At 46.8% G+C, this 15,953-nt stretch overlaps 2 protein-coding genes across 7 annotated transcripts in view; one reads left to right on the top strand and one right to left on the bottom strand.

Moving 5' to 3' along the window:
* LOC139267477 (CSC1-like protein 2) overlaps window positions 1-15,953 on the top strand; it is a 297,646-nt gene that overhangs the window by 66,176 nt on the left and 215,517 nt on the right. The gene's annotated exons all lie outside the window — the stretch shown is intronic.
* mrpl14 (mitochondrial ribosomal protein L14) overlaps window positions 1-15,953 on the bottom strand; it is a 271,243-nt gene that overhangs the window by 80,101 nt on the left and 175,189 nt on the right. The window lies entirely within an intron of this gene.

The following is a 15,953-nucleotide window of genomic DNA, read 5'->3' as shown; positions in this document are numbered from 1 at the left end:
ATGTTCAGCCATGAACTCATTGAATGGTTGTGCAGGCTAGAAGCGCCGAATGGCGAACTCCTGCACCTATTTTCTGTGTTTCTATGTTTCTGAGTCAGGATGGTGTGTGACTTGACGGGGAACTTGGAGCTGATTGTTTTTGCATGTTGCTGCTCTTGTCTAGCTCTGTGGTATAGGTTGTGGTGCTGGCATTGACGTAAGCTTGGTGAGTTGCTGCAGTGCATTCTGTCGATCATACATACTGCAGCCATTGTGCCCTGGCGGTGGAGGGGTAGATATTAAAATGAAATTATACACTTTAGCCTAATGGAGAAAGCAAAATTATAAATGTAGCTGAATTCAATTTTTGGCATTGAAACCTTAAATCGCATGGTGTTTGTGGCTTTTACCCAACCTTTATTTTTGGGGGTTTTGCTAGCAAAAAAAATCTACTGGGTATACTTTCATTTTTAAACTTAATGAATTTTAGTAATAGAATTGGGAGTCAGGATTTCTGCACAAAATACTGTGTATTTTTGTCACTTCCTGGCAGACGCAATAACTTTTATTTGTAAAGTGCCTTTCATAACCTCAGGATATCCCATAGCGTAGTGAAGGATTATCTTTGAAGTGTAGTTACTGTTGCTTTGTAGACATATGTTGCAGACAATTTGTGCACAGCAAGGTCTCATAAACAGCAATGATTGAACCAGTTAATCTGTTTTTGATGGTTGAGGGAGGAGCTTTGGTTGAAACACTAGGAGAACTCCTTGCTTCATTTCAAAACTCCAAGTGCCATTGGGTCTATTCTATCCAACTGGGCAGGAAGGTAGCTCCTCAGTTTAATGCAACAAACAAAATGCTGGAAACACTGATGGTCAGGCAGCATCTATGGAGAGAACTGATGGTTAATGTTTCAGTTGTGGACCCTTCAAGAGCTGAAGGAGGGTGGGGGCGGGGTGTTATGGCAGGTCGAATTCAAAGCACAAATAACTGGTCAATCCAGCATAACATTAAATATTTTTAATTGGATTGACTGGCTGAATTTTGTTTAAAGCTGTGGCTGACATTCACTGTATAAGGTGAGGGCTGAGAATTTAGACCTTTTCTTCACACTAGCTCTTCCTGAGTTGGTTCAATGTCTGCTTGAAGGGCTGAGTGGGTTTGCTCTGCTTATTATCTGTGGGCCTCCCCAGAGCTGGCACTGTATGTTGGTAGTTCCCTGTCACTCCATGTGGCTATGCACTGTGTGTGTAGGTATGTGATGATCTCATTGAAGGGCGCAGGTGTCAGTTTTGCAAATCTGCTGATTTGTTTATACTATATTCTCATGAAGTTCATTTTATTCTGAACTGTAAGTGCCTCCTGGTTTTGATTTCCTGGAATCAATTCTTGCTGAAAACTCTGGATTGTTTCTGCATCAAAAATGTGTTGCAAACTATGTACGAGTATCTACTGCATTCAGTAGATCAGGTCTTGTAGCATCTTCTTGATACAGTCTTGGATCTTCATTTACCACAAGTTACCAGTACCAGATGCACCTTAGTTTGATCTCCGTTGTATATTTACCTGGGATATACCCAGACTCGGACAGGGGAGTGGCTATATACCTGGGCTGTAGGGATGGGGAGAACGGGCAGGAAAAAAAGTCCAGGCACGAATAGCCGCCTCCTGTAAAGTGTCTTCCTATGATTTGGGGGAAGATGGTGAGTCGAGCAGCCCAGTTTGGCAACATTTACGGAGGCAGGGGAGCAGATCATCCAGGGTGGGGAGAAGGGAGAAGAAAGAGTTTATTTTCTTAAAAATAGGGAATAGAGCCCTTCTGATGGCTTAATGGACATAGGGACTGCCCAATGTTGCTCAAAACCACACTAGTTGAAATGTCCCATTACTCCTGCTCTTGTGCTGAGTGAGCATTGCTGACCTTGGTGTGTTTAAAGTCAGCCAGGATCCCGACTTCTAACCATTCATCATCATAGGCAGTCCCTCGGAGTTGAGGATCACTTCTAATCATTACGCAGTGACTCCTAAGCGGAAAATGCACATGTCTGAATATTGGATGAGGACAGGATTGAGCTTGGTTGTCACGCTCTCCATGGTAATCATCATCATAGGCAGTCCCTCGGAATCGAGGAAGACTTGCTTCCATTCTTAAAATTAGTCCTGTGGTGGCTGAACAGTCAATATGAGAACCACAGTTCCTGTCACAAGTGGGACAAATAGTCGTTGAGGGAAGGGGAGGGTGGGACAGGTTTGCCACACGCTCCTTCCGCTGCCTGCGCTTGATTTCTGTATGCTCTCGGCGATGAGACTTGAGATGCTCAGCGCCCTCCCAGATGCTCTTCCTCCACTTAGGGCGGTCTTTGGCCAGGGCCTCCCAGGTGTCAGTAGGGATGTTGCACTTTATCAAGGAGGCTTTGAGGGTGTCCTTGTAACGTTTCCTCTGCCCACCTTTGGCTCGTTTACCGTGAAGGAGTTCCGAGTAGAGCGCTTGCTTTGGGAGTCTCGTGTCTGGCATGCGAACGATGTGGCCTGCCATGGTAAAGTGGTCTGTGCACATACTGTGTCTGGGACATTTCAGTAAGGCGCTTGTGGGCTGCCAACATCCCTGTCGAGAGTTCAGTACCTTAAGGAGAGATGGGGTGAATATCATTTTTGGTGGCGGAGAAAAAGAAAAGTGGCAGATGAGGGGTTGGCTAGACCAATGGAAAATGCTGCAGTGTCAGTGCAGAGAAATATTTAATTGAATGGTTTCTGTGCCTGTGAAACCAGCCAATTAGTGCAGAATCTTGCTGTAGATTGAGTCTACTCATGAGACTTTTCTGCCTTCAGAGACAGCAAGACCTTCATCTACTAAAATTCCTCAGTGAGCGTGTCTGCCAGTAAATTAAGTTAACATTTAAATGCAGATGCTGTAACGTATTAGGAATATGCTGGAGTCCATTATTAAGGAAACCGTAGCAGGACATTTGGAAAATCATAATTCAATCAAGCAGAGTCGGCATGGTTTTATGAAAGGGAAATCATGTTTGACAAATTTGTCGGAGCCTTTTGAGGATGTAACGAGCAGGATGGATAAGGGAGAACCAGTGGATGTGGTGTATTTAGATTTCCAGGAGGCATTCGACAAGGTGCTACATTAAAGGTTACTGCACAAGATAAAAGTTCATGGGGTTGGGGGATAATATATTAGCATGGATAGAGGATTGGCTAACTAACAGAAAACAAAGATTCGGGATAAATGGGTCAGTTTCCGGTTGGCAAACTGTAACTAGTGGGGTGCTACAGGGATCGGTGTTGGGGCCTCAACTATTTAATGACTTGGATGAAGGGACCAAGTGTAATGTAGTCAAGTTTGCTGACGATACAAAGATAGGTGGGAAAGCAAATTGTGAGGAGGACACACAAAATCTGCAAAAGGACACAGACAGGCTAAATGAGTGGGCAAAAATTTGGCAGATGGAGTATAATGTTGGAAAGTGAGGTCATGCACTTTAGCAGAAAAAAATCAAAAGAGCAAGTTATTATTTAAATGGAGAAAGATTGCAAAGTCCTGCAGTACAGTGGGTCCTGGGGGTATTGTGCATGAAACACAAAAGGATAGTATTCAGGTACAGCAAGTGAATCAGGAAGTCCAATGGTATCTTGGCCTTTATTGCAAAGGGGGTGGAGTATAAAAGCAGGTAAGTCTTGCTACAGCTATATAAGGTATTGGTGAGGCCACACCTGGAACACTTTGGTTTCCATATTTACGAAAGGATAAACTTGCTTTGGAGGCAGTTCAGAGAAGGTTCACTAGGTTGATTCTGGGGATGAGGGGGTTGACTTATGAGGAAAGGTTGAGTAGGTTGGGCCTCTACTCACTGGAATTCAGAAGAATGAGAGGCAATCTCATCAAAACGTATAAGATTATGAGGGGGCTTGACAGGGTGGATACAGAGAGGACGTTTCCACTGATGAGAGAGACTAGAACTAGAGGGCATGGTCTTAGAATAAGGGGCCGCCCATTTAAAACAGAGATGAGAAATTTCTGCTGAGGGTTATAAATCTGTGGAATTCGCTGTCTCAGAGCTGTGGAAGCTGGGACATTGAATAAATTTAAGACAGAAATAGACAGTTTCTTAAACGATAAGGTATGGGGAGCGGGCGGGGAAGTGGATCGGATCAGCCATGATCTTATTGAATGGCGGAGCAGGCACGAGGGACCATATGGCCTACTCCTGTTCCTATTTCTTATGTTCTTATGAGCTCTCCTTCCCCTCCTCACCCTGGGTGTGCCTCGCTGCATCCCACTGGGACCCACAGCCTCGGACAGTAAGAAACCATGAAATGTCCCAACACTTGTACCACTTAGGAAAGGGGCTGGCACTTCAATGGGCAGCACCTGCACCTCCAGAGTGAGTACAACAGTGTGGGCTTCATCCATCATCTCCTCTTCAGGCTCGTTCGCGTTGGAATCATCATCTGCATCGGCTTCAGCCTAGTCGGGGTTGGCATCAAGTCCTGCAAAATATAACCGAACAGACAAATGGTTAGCAGCAGAGGAGGGGGCAGGGTGGGTGATATGAGTAGCTCACACAGCGCAGGCAGCAGGCTCATTTGAAGGACCACGATGAATGATAGCACATTGCATCAACCGAAGCGTAGCTGATGGAGACATCCCCATGAACCGAAGCATGGTTAGCCCATGCAGTATTTAACATTTAGCAAAGCCAGACTGTGGAATTTGCAGGACTTGCCCTCTCCCTCAAGTGTGGGCCCAGCTTGTGCAGTGGTGATTGCTTTTCCCCATCAAAGCAGCGACCCTTTCTTCCAATGGTGTCAGTGGGTGCAGATTTACCGGGCCTCCTCTTGTTCGAGTTCTTTCCCTTTTGTTGAGTGCCACCTTCCTCTGCAAAGATGAAAATATAACTTTTTAGAGAGGGTGTCTTTCTGCTGGGTGGGACATATACAGATGGTCACATTTGCAATTGCAATTCCAGTGAATAAATGAAAATATTACATAGAAACATAGAAAATAGAAAATAGGCCCTTCGAGCCTGCACCACCATTCAATGAGTTCATGGCTGAACATACAACTTCAGTACCCCATTCCTGCTTTCCCGCCATACCCCTAGATCCCCCTTACACTAACTGTTTGACCAAGGTCCTGCCACTTCTCTTTGCACTGGCCTCCAGACCTCAGCGCAGACATTAGGCTCCGTCCCCCGAAGCTAAAGGACAGGCTGCGTGGCACCAGTTTTAAAAATTAGAACGGGGGAACTTGCAAGTTATTTTTTTTTTTGGAGTAGTCGGGGCCAAAGAAACGGGCGTAACTTTTGTAATACGCCAAAAAGCGGCATTGGGGCAAATTGAGCCCCATATCTCTGCACTCCTCCAGCTCTGGCCTATTGTGCATCCCTGATTTTAATCACTCCACCATTGCCGGCCTTGGCTTCAGCTGCCAAGCCCTAAGCTCGAATTCCCTCCCTAAACCCCAATACCTCTCTCTCTATCTCTCCTCCTTTAAAACCTACCTCTTTGACCAAGCTTTTGGTCATCTGCCTCAATATCTCCTTATGTGGCTCAGTGCCAAATTTTATTAACGCTCTTGTGAAGCGGCTAGGGACATTTTACTGTGTTAAAGGCGCTATATAAATGAGTTGTTCAGTGTCAACTGCATTTGGTATGGGTGTGGAGTCACACATAGGCCAGGCCGGGTAAGGATGACAGGTTTCCTTCCCTAAAGGCCGTCAGTGAACCAGGTGGCTCTTTACAACAATCCCACAGCTTCATGGTCACTTATTTCTAGACTAAAAAAACACACTTCAGATTCTCAAACTGCCAAGTCAACTGTGCAATGATGTGGCAATCTTGGCATAATGAGCCCTAAATAAACTTGGTTCTACAGTACTTGGAAAGTTAAGTGGTAACCTGAGGCTGCCAGTATTCCATTAGGGTTGGGAGGAGAGTTCCTAATGTGTATGAAACACACCTCTTGCATTCATGTGTACCAAGTTAAAATCCATGATCAAAATGACATTGTTTTTTTTCATAAAAACAATGGTTAAAATATTAGTGCAAGTTGTGATACTTGAAAGATCAAGTGAAAAGATTGCATTTACTGGATCTCTGAGCTCTGAACAAGTAACAAAAAGTAAGAAACATCATCATTGTACTATTGGAAGCAGTTCCACTATATAAAAGGGATAAAGTCCACTTAGTCATTTTATGTGCTTAAATAGAATGATCCAATAATTTGAATTGGTGAAGTTGCCTATAATTGCAGTCCAGCTCAAGTAGTTTGTGCTTGAAGATTTTTTTGGATACTAAATGTTTTAGCTTTGTCCCCCATCTGCCCACAACTGGTCTCTTGTGCAGAGGTATGGTTCCCCAGCCATTGCATCCTCCAATATCTCACCTGACTTGTCACTCCATGTGTGATCCAAGAAACATAGAAAATAGATCAGGAGCAGGAACCCTGGCCCCATCACACTCCCTCCTCTGGGAATCCTGAGGCCATTTGCAGGGCCATTTCTGAGGCCACAGCTGAGCTGACTGAACACAGACCATGACCCTCGAGGACAAGCTCACAAATGGAAGAACGTGCAATATAAACAATTGTCTGAGCATGTTCAAAAGTAAAACAATAGCGTATGAACCTATTAACGTCATTTGAATTCCTTGAGTTATGTACGCCCATACATCTGTTTATGTGATATGCTTAGTAACATGTTTTGTTTGGAGTATCCACATAATCTTGTTTCACCTGACTCTTCCTCTGGTGTGACCTTCTATGCAATATGTTTTTACCCCAAAGATCTGCAGCCCAATTTGTAGTACAAAACATTCTTCAAAAACTGCCTGTAGCTCTTAATGGGCTTTGCCACGCTCTTGCAAAAACTGCATCGCTCTATAGTGCAGGGAGGCTTTACAAGCGTGAGCCTGAAAGCAATAGCTGAAACCATCAGGTTGATGAGCACAGTTCTCCTGTAACAGAGCAACATGGCACTTTCCCTTTTTTTGTTCGTGTACATCTATTGCACCATCATCCCTTTTAAAACATTGCCAATTCTTCCACGTTCTTTTGTTACAAATTTTCTTTTCTGCTCCCCTTACTGAAGGTGATTCTAGAGGGACCGTTTGGTCCCTCACCCGAGTGGCCATTGTAATATGCAACCTTTGTCAGTGAATTTGGGTAGGCTGTTCAACGGTGGGATTCATCGCAACAGATGTGATGGATATCTGTATATACTGTCTAGCAAGGGACAGTGGATGAAGACCAGCTAATTGCGCACAGAGCAATGACTGAACCTTGCATCTTCCTGCTCTGTATAGCCAAATATGCCAGGATCTCTGTTTACCCACTAAAACATTGGGGAACTGGTTTTCATTGATAATTAAAACAGTAAACAGTAATTATTGGATTAACTAGCATTGCTACGTTCTTGATTTTACATTAGATAAGGGCAGCTTATTTCAGAGGCACAGTGCCCTGTTTGTCATTTGTGCTTTGGACAAATTTGCAGGGAACTGATGGCCCCATGGAACTGTGGGTTCATGTCTGCCATTAGATTAAAGCTTTCTGTTCCAGCAGAACACATTAACCCTAGGGAACTGGTCCAACATTTTTGGACACTGGCACTGGGTAATCATGTCACATCAGACTCCAATATACCAATAGAAACCACCAAGTGTCAACTGTACAGGGTATTGGTGAGGCCGCACCTGGAGTACTGTGTGCAGTTTTGGTCACCTTACTTAAGGAAGGATATACTAGCCTTGGAGGGGGTACAGAGACGATTCACTAGGCTGATTCCAGAGATGAGGGGGTTACCTTATGATGATAGATTGAGTAGACTGGGTCTTTACTCGTTGGAGTTCAGAAGGATGAGGGGTGATCTTATAGAAACATTTAAAATAATGAAAGGGATAGACAAGATAGAGGCAAAGAGGTTGAGGGAGACTAGAACTAGGGGGCACAGCCTCAAAATACGGGGGCGCCAATTTAAAACTGAGTTGAGAGGAATTTCTTCTCCCAGAGGGTTGTGAATCTGTGGAATTCTCTGCCCAAGGAAGCAGTTGAGGCTAATTCATTGAATATATTCAAATCACAGATAGATAGACTTTTAACCAATAAGGGAATTAAGGGTTACGGGGAGCGAGCGGGTAAGTAGAGCTGAGTCCATGGCCAGATCAGCCATGATCTTGTTGAATGGTGGAGCAGGCTCGAGAGGCTAGATGGCCTACTCCTGTTCCTAATTCTTATGTTCTAACTGTGCTTCAGTGGGTGTCACTCTCGCCTCTGAGTCAGAAGGTTGTGGGTTCAAGTCCCACTCCAGGGACTTGAGAACATAAATCTAGGTTGACACTCCAGTTGACGCTGCTCTGTCTGAGGTGCCATCTTTCAGATGAGATGTCAAACAAGGGCCCTATCTGCGCTCTCAGATGGATGTAAAAGATCCCATGGCACTAGTTTAAAGAGCGGGGGAGTTATCCCTGGATTCTTGGCCGATATTTATCCCACAGTCAACATAACAAACAGTTTATCTGGTCATTATCACATTGCTGTCTGTGGGAGTTTGCTGTGTGCAATTTTGCTTCTGCGTTTCCCACATTACAAGTGACTACACTCCAAAATAACTTTTTTGGTATTTATACAGCTCCTTTAATGTAGTGAAAGGTCCCAAGGCGCTTCACAGGAGTATTATGAGGTGACAAAATTTGACACCAAGCTAAATGAGAAATTAGGCAGGTGACCAAAAGCTTAGTCAAAGAGGTAGGTTTTAAGGAGCGTCTTGAAGGAGGAAAGAGAGGCGGGGAGGTTTAGGCAGGGAATTCCAAAGCTTGGGGCCTAGGCAACAGAAGACACGGCCACCAATGGTTGAGTGATTATAATCGGGGATGCTCAGAGGGCAGAATTGGAGGAGTGCTGACATCTCTTGGCAGACATCTCTGTTGTGGCGGGGGGGGCTGGATGAGATTAGAGATAGGGAGATGCGAGGCCATGAAGGGATTTGAAAATGAGGATGAGAATTTTGAAATCAAGGCATTGCTTAACCGGGAGCCAATGCAGGTCATTGGCTGTAAAGCGCTTTGAGACGTCCGGTGGACGTGAAAGGCACTATATAAATGCAAGTCTTTCTTTCTAATACTCAGTGTTAAAATGAGGGAACGTGGCATTCTTCTGAGATGCGCAAAATTTATTTTTAAAAGGTAACAAACCTAATTGTAGTGATTAAAATTCTTATCAATGTCTCTTGCAGCTATTTGGCAAAATATACTATATTTTTAGGGATTCAAAAAGTCTTCAGATTAGGCTGGTGAAAATGATTTATAAATGGATAAGCAGGGGAGCTGGCTTTGAAGAAGTTACTGAACCTGTTCGTAGAATCATAGAATGATCCAGCACAGAAGGTGGCCACTGTCCTTGTGCTGTATCTTTGAAAGGACTATCCAATTATCCCCTGCTCTTTCCCTGTACCCCTGCAAAACTTTCCTCTTCATGTATGTATCCAATTCCCTTTTGAAAGTTATTAAATCTGCTTCCACCACCATTTCAGACAGTGCATTCCAGATCATCATAACTTGCTGTACAAAAAACAGTGATGATGCAAAGGCATATCATTGTCCACAAAGATGCATTCATTAAGTAAGGGCTGATTCATTGATTTTTTTTTTTAAACTGTTGGTGGGAGTCTGATGCCTTCGCGCTGTGGAGGGCAGCTTGTCTTGACTTTGTTCTTAGTGTTAATTGTTCTCGGCAGCAGCAAAAAAAATCTATTCATCCTCTGCAGCAGGGAAAGGGTTAAATGAAGTTACTTATTCATCTTAATTGTCAATTGAGAAGCCAGTGAAAGCTGTCTGTTTTGCTCCGAAATATAGCCATTCGTGTTACTCTATTGATGGCATTCACCCACAACATGGACGGTTGTTTCCAGAAAGATGATGCTGCTTGTAGAATTGACTGGCAGCCCCAGAGCTGCTGCTTTTTGCACCCTAGTATTCAGTGGGATTGGGGAGGGCTCTTGTAGATGGCGGGGGAGAGGGGGTGGGGGAAGGAGGAGAGAGAGAGGGGGAGGGTGTGGGAGGGAGAGAGAGAGAGAATCCAGTAAATGGTGCCAACATGATGGTTGTGAGTGAAAGAAGGTCAGAATGTTTTCGTGGGTTTAAAAATGGAAATAAGGAGCTTCCCCGATGGCTAAGTTGGTCGATGCTGGACCACGCAGACTAGGAAGGTCGGAGGTACAATACCTCGTCTGTGTTGAGTTTGTTGATTGCGAGTCAGAATAGCAGTAATTGTACTTGGAGGCCAACAGCAAGGTCGGGATACGAGGCCAGAATACGAGTGGTAACCAACCACCAAAGCATGAGCGGCTGGAGAGAGAGCAGAAAAAGCGCAGCAGAGCCTGCACATGTAGAGCAACGTGCTGGAGCCGGGGGATCCGGGGTACAGTGTCAGTATTCTATGGTCAAATACGCAAGCTGCTCCAAGATTAATGCGCTCACCTACACTGCGATCTCTGAAAACCAGGGAAAGAGGGCCTGAGGGAGGGGGTCAGTAGGAATATGCATGTGTGCTAGGCCCATGCAGCAGAGCCTGGTCTCCAATCGTCTTGGATCCCCTTGCCATTGGACCAAGACCTAGCTCTGTCAAGTCCGTGTGGTAGCTGGTGTGCAACGGCCACTCCACGTTAAAAGAATTCACGCACAGGCATCTTCCACCCTTTTCAAAGAGACCTTAGAATTCATTTAGTGTATAAGCAAGTCATACTTGACTCCAGGGGAATGCCTATGAAGAAGTAGTATTTAGTGCTGAGTTAGTTGAACAAAAGGAAGTAATGTGGCTTATGGGTTACTATTGGGTGTATAGATCATGTGTGTTTGTCATGTTTCAACCATGGTTGGCAAGAGTATATGAGATTATTTGTATGTGTTTTGCTAAAACCAGGCTTTGGGGGGCAGGGGGGCGGGGGAGAAGATGGGTACTGAACAGTCTTGCAGATAGCAAACTTCTCATCTGAACTCATTCCAACTTAATTGGATTAAAATTACAACATTAGACAATTTAAAATTCGCATCCTTGTGTTCAAATTCCTCCATATCACTGTTACCTCCTCCAGCCCGACAACCCTCCAAGAACTCCACGTTTCTCCTTCCGGCCTCTTGTACATCTCCAACTTCCAACATCCTATCATTTGCAGCCGTGCCTTCAGCTGCCTGGGCCCTAAGCTCTAGGATTTCCTCCCTATACCTTCACCTCTTTCTCTCTTTTCTCTATCTCTATCTCTATCTCTATCTATCTATCTATCTATCTCTCTCTATCTCTCTCTATCTCTCTCTATCTCTCTCTATCTCTCTCTATCTCTCTCTATCTCTATCTCTCTCTATCTCTCTATCTCTATCTCATCTCTATCTCTATCTCTATCTCATCTCTATCTCTATCTCTATCTCTATCTCTATCTCTATCTCTATCTCTATCTCTATCTCTATCTCTCTCTCTCTTTCTCTATCTCTCTATCTCTATCTCTCTCTCTCTCTCTCTCTCTCTCTATCTCTCTCTCGCTAGCTCTCTCTAGCTCTCTCTAGCTCTCTCTATCTCTCTCTCTATATCTCAAACGTTCCTCCCTTTGGCCCAGTTTTTAGTCACCTATCCTGTCTCCTCCTTTGGCTCTGTCAATTTTGGTCTGATTACACTCCTGTGAAGCGCACTGGGATTTTTACTATGTTAAAGATACTATTTAAATGCAAATTGTTGTTATACATGTCAATGAATAAAAATATAGGTTTCAGTTCATTGCATTAGCAGGCTTGCTCCCGAAAGTCTAGTTTAGCCAGGAGTGTCAGAGGAAGAGGCCTGAATTAAAATATCCTGCTTTATGAACCGTGGTCCTTTTTAAGTGGATTTCTTTTTTTTTTAAATTACTTGATATATTTACGTGAAAAGGGGACTTTGTTGTTTGTTTGAGGCAAAAAAAAATCCTACTTACTAATCTGCATTAAATGTTGCCCAGGCCTTCTGTAGTAGCTCAATATTTCCCAGTGTGGCATATACCTACAAACAAGGAAGATTCCATTTCTGTGCTGATTTAGCTGATCCTGGACACGGCCGTGCTTGGAGCTCCACAATGGAGCATGGGACAGATAAGAATATTGAAGCCATTACAAATTTTGTGGATTGTACAAATGTTGCAGGTGTAACTTAAGCTTTCCAGGTTTTGGTGTAAACTATTTTCTAAAATGAAAAATCTACCTATTTTTATCTTTTTGTTTCGGTAGGATTATAATTATGTATTTCTGCAGTAAAAAAGCAGTTGCAAACATTTCTAATTCATCAATTTGAACAAGAGTGTGGGAATCCTGCTTGCAATGCATCCCAGCCTATGTACTGGTGTTTTGTGTTGAAACTAAGGGTGAATGACTGGAGAATCTGGGGCTCTTTTCACTAGCACAGAGAAAAGTAAGCGATATGATACAAAATTAATAGTTTTGATGAAGTAAATAGCGAAAATCTGTTTCGACTGTTTGGTGAATCATAAATGGAGGGCTTAAATTAAGGATCATTAAAGGAACAAGGGAGGAGGTCGGGGGAAATTTTTGAATGTAGTTATTCGGACAGGGAATACCCTACCAGAAGCAGCATATTATAAATGACTTTCAAAAGAGAAGTGGATACATTTTTGAAATGGAACATTTTGTAAAAGGGTATGGGAACAGAACGGGGAAATGAGACCAAGTCTTTCTGAGAGCAGCAGCGGCATGATGTACCAAGTGGCGGCCTCCTGTGCTGTAAAATGTTGATTCTGTCTACTAAATTAATTGGTGAGTTCGAGACATACAGTTTAAACAGGGTGAATTCGCTATTTTTCTTTAGTTATGTAAAAATGCTGCCATGGAAACTGAAGCAAAGGGGAAGCGTCAGTGTTCGAGTGAGTCATTGGATTGCAGCTGTCTGTCTAACCTTCCAGGTCAAGTCTTCTACAGAAATATGTTGCATAAGGAGGTGCGATTCATTTAATTTCGTGAGTTGAACGTTGATCGGTAAATATTTCATAGTGGGTTTTATCTGTTGAGAATTAAATCAAAACATAAACTGGAAAGGGGAAGAACAGTAATCAGATTAGAGATAGTGAAACTGTTCAGTTTTTTTAAATTTAAGGTTCTTTTGTTTTTTAAAGACTGTATTTCTGTTCTGTCGCAAGTGATGTGTTCCGTGGAGAGTATCTTTTATGGGTTCTCATTGAAAAGCCTACTAGAGACATGTGTCATGTGTTGGGTAAACAGTGGGCCATGTTCCTAGCCCAGGTATTTTGTACTTGAGATGCAAGTATGTTTCATCCTTCAAAGCTTAGCTTTTGGTGGCCAACTCTGCCTTGTGTATCAGTAAACTGCTCCATTTTTATACAGAGTGGTAATCGTGCTCCAGATTCTACAGTCAAAAAAAACATCTAGGTTAGTACCTCCAGGAAAGCTGCTAAACACAGGCAAAGCACATGGAGGGGAAATAGAAAAAAACTCGGCCAGTAAACCGTTAGATTCGCAATACCTGGAGTAGAGGATGCGAAAGCACTGTTTCAAAGAGCAAGTTCTCCCAGTTCCTGGCCAGCTCGTCCTCAAACAATGGCATCACAAACTGAAGTACCAGTGAATTTGTCATTTGCTGTTTGTGGAACCTTGTGAATTCTGACCTTTTATTTGTTGGAATTTTAATGTATAGGATTTTTTCAGAATTCCCTTTCAGAACCACTGAAACATTGATTTGGATGAGCTCCTGAGCACAAAGGATACAGTATGAGTATGTTGCTCACTGGGAGTTAGATCTGGTTCTTTAAACATAATTACATTTCAGCTCATGAGATGAGACATGGGATTTTTATTACCGGTAATTTAAAAAAGGAAGCTGCTAATTTGAAGCTGCTATAAATGACCAGGGCTGACGAATAGAAATTTCTGACCAGCCGCAGGTGTGGCTGCAGTGACACCATTTTAGCCACACAAACTAATTTTAGCAGAAAATACCTTGCATACTCTTGTATAATACAAGTATATTTATTTAACAAACATCTATCACCATTCAGTACAAAACTTTTCAGTCCTATTCTTTCTCCAAAGTTTGGAATTCTGGCATGAAGTTACCAGGCACAGCACATCTTAGTGCAACTTCTATGTTTTTTGTCCAGTTGCGAGTGGTATTTTGACTCTATTTAGAGCGGTTGCCGAGGGGGGGGGGCGGGGGATGGGAGCGGTTGCCGAGGGAGGGCGGGAGATGGGAGCGGTTGCCGAGGGAGGGCGGGGGCTGGGAGCGGTTGCCGAGGGAGGGCGGGGGATGGGAGCGGTTGCCGAGGGAGGGCGGGGGGTGGGAGCGGTTGCCGAGGGGGGGGGGGCGGGGGATGGGAGCGGTTGCCGAGGGAGGGCGGGGGGTGGGAGCGGTTGCCGAGGGAGGGCGGGGGATGGAAGCGGTTGCCGAGGGAGGGCGGGGGGTGGGAGTGGTTGCCGAGGGAGGGCGGGGGGTGGGAGCGGTTGCCGAGGGAGGGCGGGGGGTGGGAGCGGTTGCCGAGGGAGGGCGGGGGGTGGGAGCGGTTGCCGAGGGAGGGCGGGGGATGGGAGCGGTTGCCGAGGGAGGGCGGGGGGGGTGGGAGCGGTTGCCGAGGGAGGGCGGGGGATGGGAGCGGTTGCCGAGGGGGGGGGGGGGGGGCGGGGGATGGGAGCGGTTGCCGAGGGAGGGCGGGGGGTGGGAGCGGTTGCCGAGGGAGGGCGGGGGGTGGGAGCGGTTGCCGAGGGAGGGCGGGGGATGGAAGCGGTTGCCGAGAAGGGCAGGGGATGGGAGCGGTTGCCGAAGGGGGCAGGGATGGGAGCGGTTGTTGAGGGAGGGGGGGGTGGTGGTATTTTGGAACGGTTGCCGAGGGGTGGGGGGGGGGATCGGGGCGGTTGTTGCTGGGGGGGGGGGGGGGAGGGCGGGGGATCGGGGCGGTTTTCCGGGGGGGCGGGGGATCGGGGCGGTTTGTTGGCGGGGGGGGGGAAAAGAGAGAAAGATCGGGGTGGTGGTCGGAGGGGTCTGGGCGGTTGCGATGGAGGGGGGTGGGCGAGGGATCGGGGCGGTTGCCATGGAGGGGGGTGGGGAAGGGATCGGGGCGGTTTGCCGGGGGGGGTGTGCGAGGGATCGGGGCAGTTGCCATGGAGGGGGGTGGGCGAGGGATCGGGGCGGTTTGCCGGGGGGGGGGGGGTGGGCGAGGGATCGGGACGGTTGCCATGGAGGGGGGTGGGCGAGGGATCGGGGCGGTTGCCATGGAGGGGGGTGGGTGAGGGATCGGGGCGGTTGCCACGGAGGGGGGTGGGCGAGGGATCGGGGCGGTTGCCATGGACGGGGGTGGGCGAGGGATCGGGGCGGTTGCCATGGAGGGGGGTGGGTGAGGGATCGGGGCGGTTGCCACGGAGGGGGGTGGGCGAGGGATCGGGGCGGTTGCCACGGAGGGGGGTGGGCGAGGGATCGGGGCGGTTGCCACGGAGGGGGGTGGGCGAGGGATCGGGGTGGTGAGGGATCGGAGCTGTTGCTGAGGGAGGGGGCTGGATTTTGGAATGGTTGCCGATGGGTGGGGGGAGATCGGGGGGGGGGGCGGGGGATCGGGGCAGTTGCTGGGGGGGCGGGGGATCGGGGCAGTTGCCATGGAGGGGGGGTGAGGGATCGGAGCGGTTTGCCGGGGGGGGTGGGCGAGGGATCGGGGCAGTTGCCATGGAGGGGGGGGTGAGGGATCGGGGCGGTTGCTGGGGGGGGCGGGGAATCGGGGCGGTTGCCATGGAGGGGGGTGGTAAGGGATCGGAGCTGTTGCTGAGGGAGAGGGGGGTGGATTTTGGAATGGTTGCCGATGGGTGGGTGGGGGAAGATCGAGGGGGTGCGGGGGATCGGGGTAGTTGCCATGGAGGGGGGGGGGCGGTGAGGGATCGGGGCGGTTGCTGGGGGGGGGCGGGGGATCGGGGCGGTTGCCAGGGGCGGGGGA

This window comes from Pristiophorus japonicus, chromosome 7 (genome assembly GCF_044704955.1).
Source record: "Pristiophorus japonicus isolate sPriJap1 chromosome 7, sPriJap1.hap1, whole genome shotgun sequence".
Lineage (NCBI taxonomy): Eukaryota > Metazoa > Chordata > Chondrichthyes > Pristiophoridae > Pristiophorus > Pristiophorus japonicus.
This window is presented reverse-complemented; position numbering and strand designations above follow the sequence as displayed.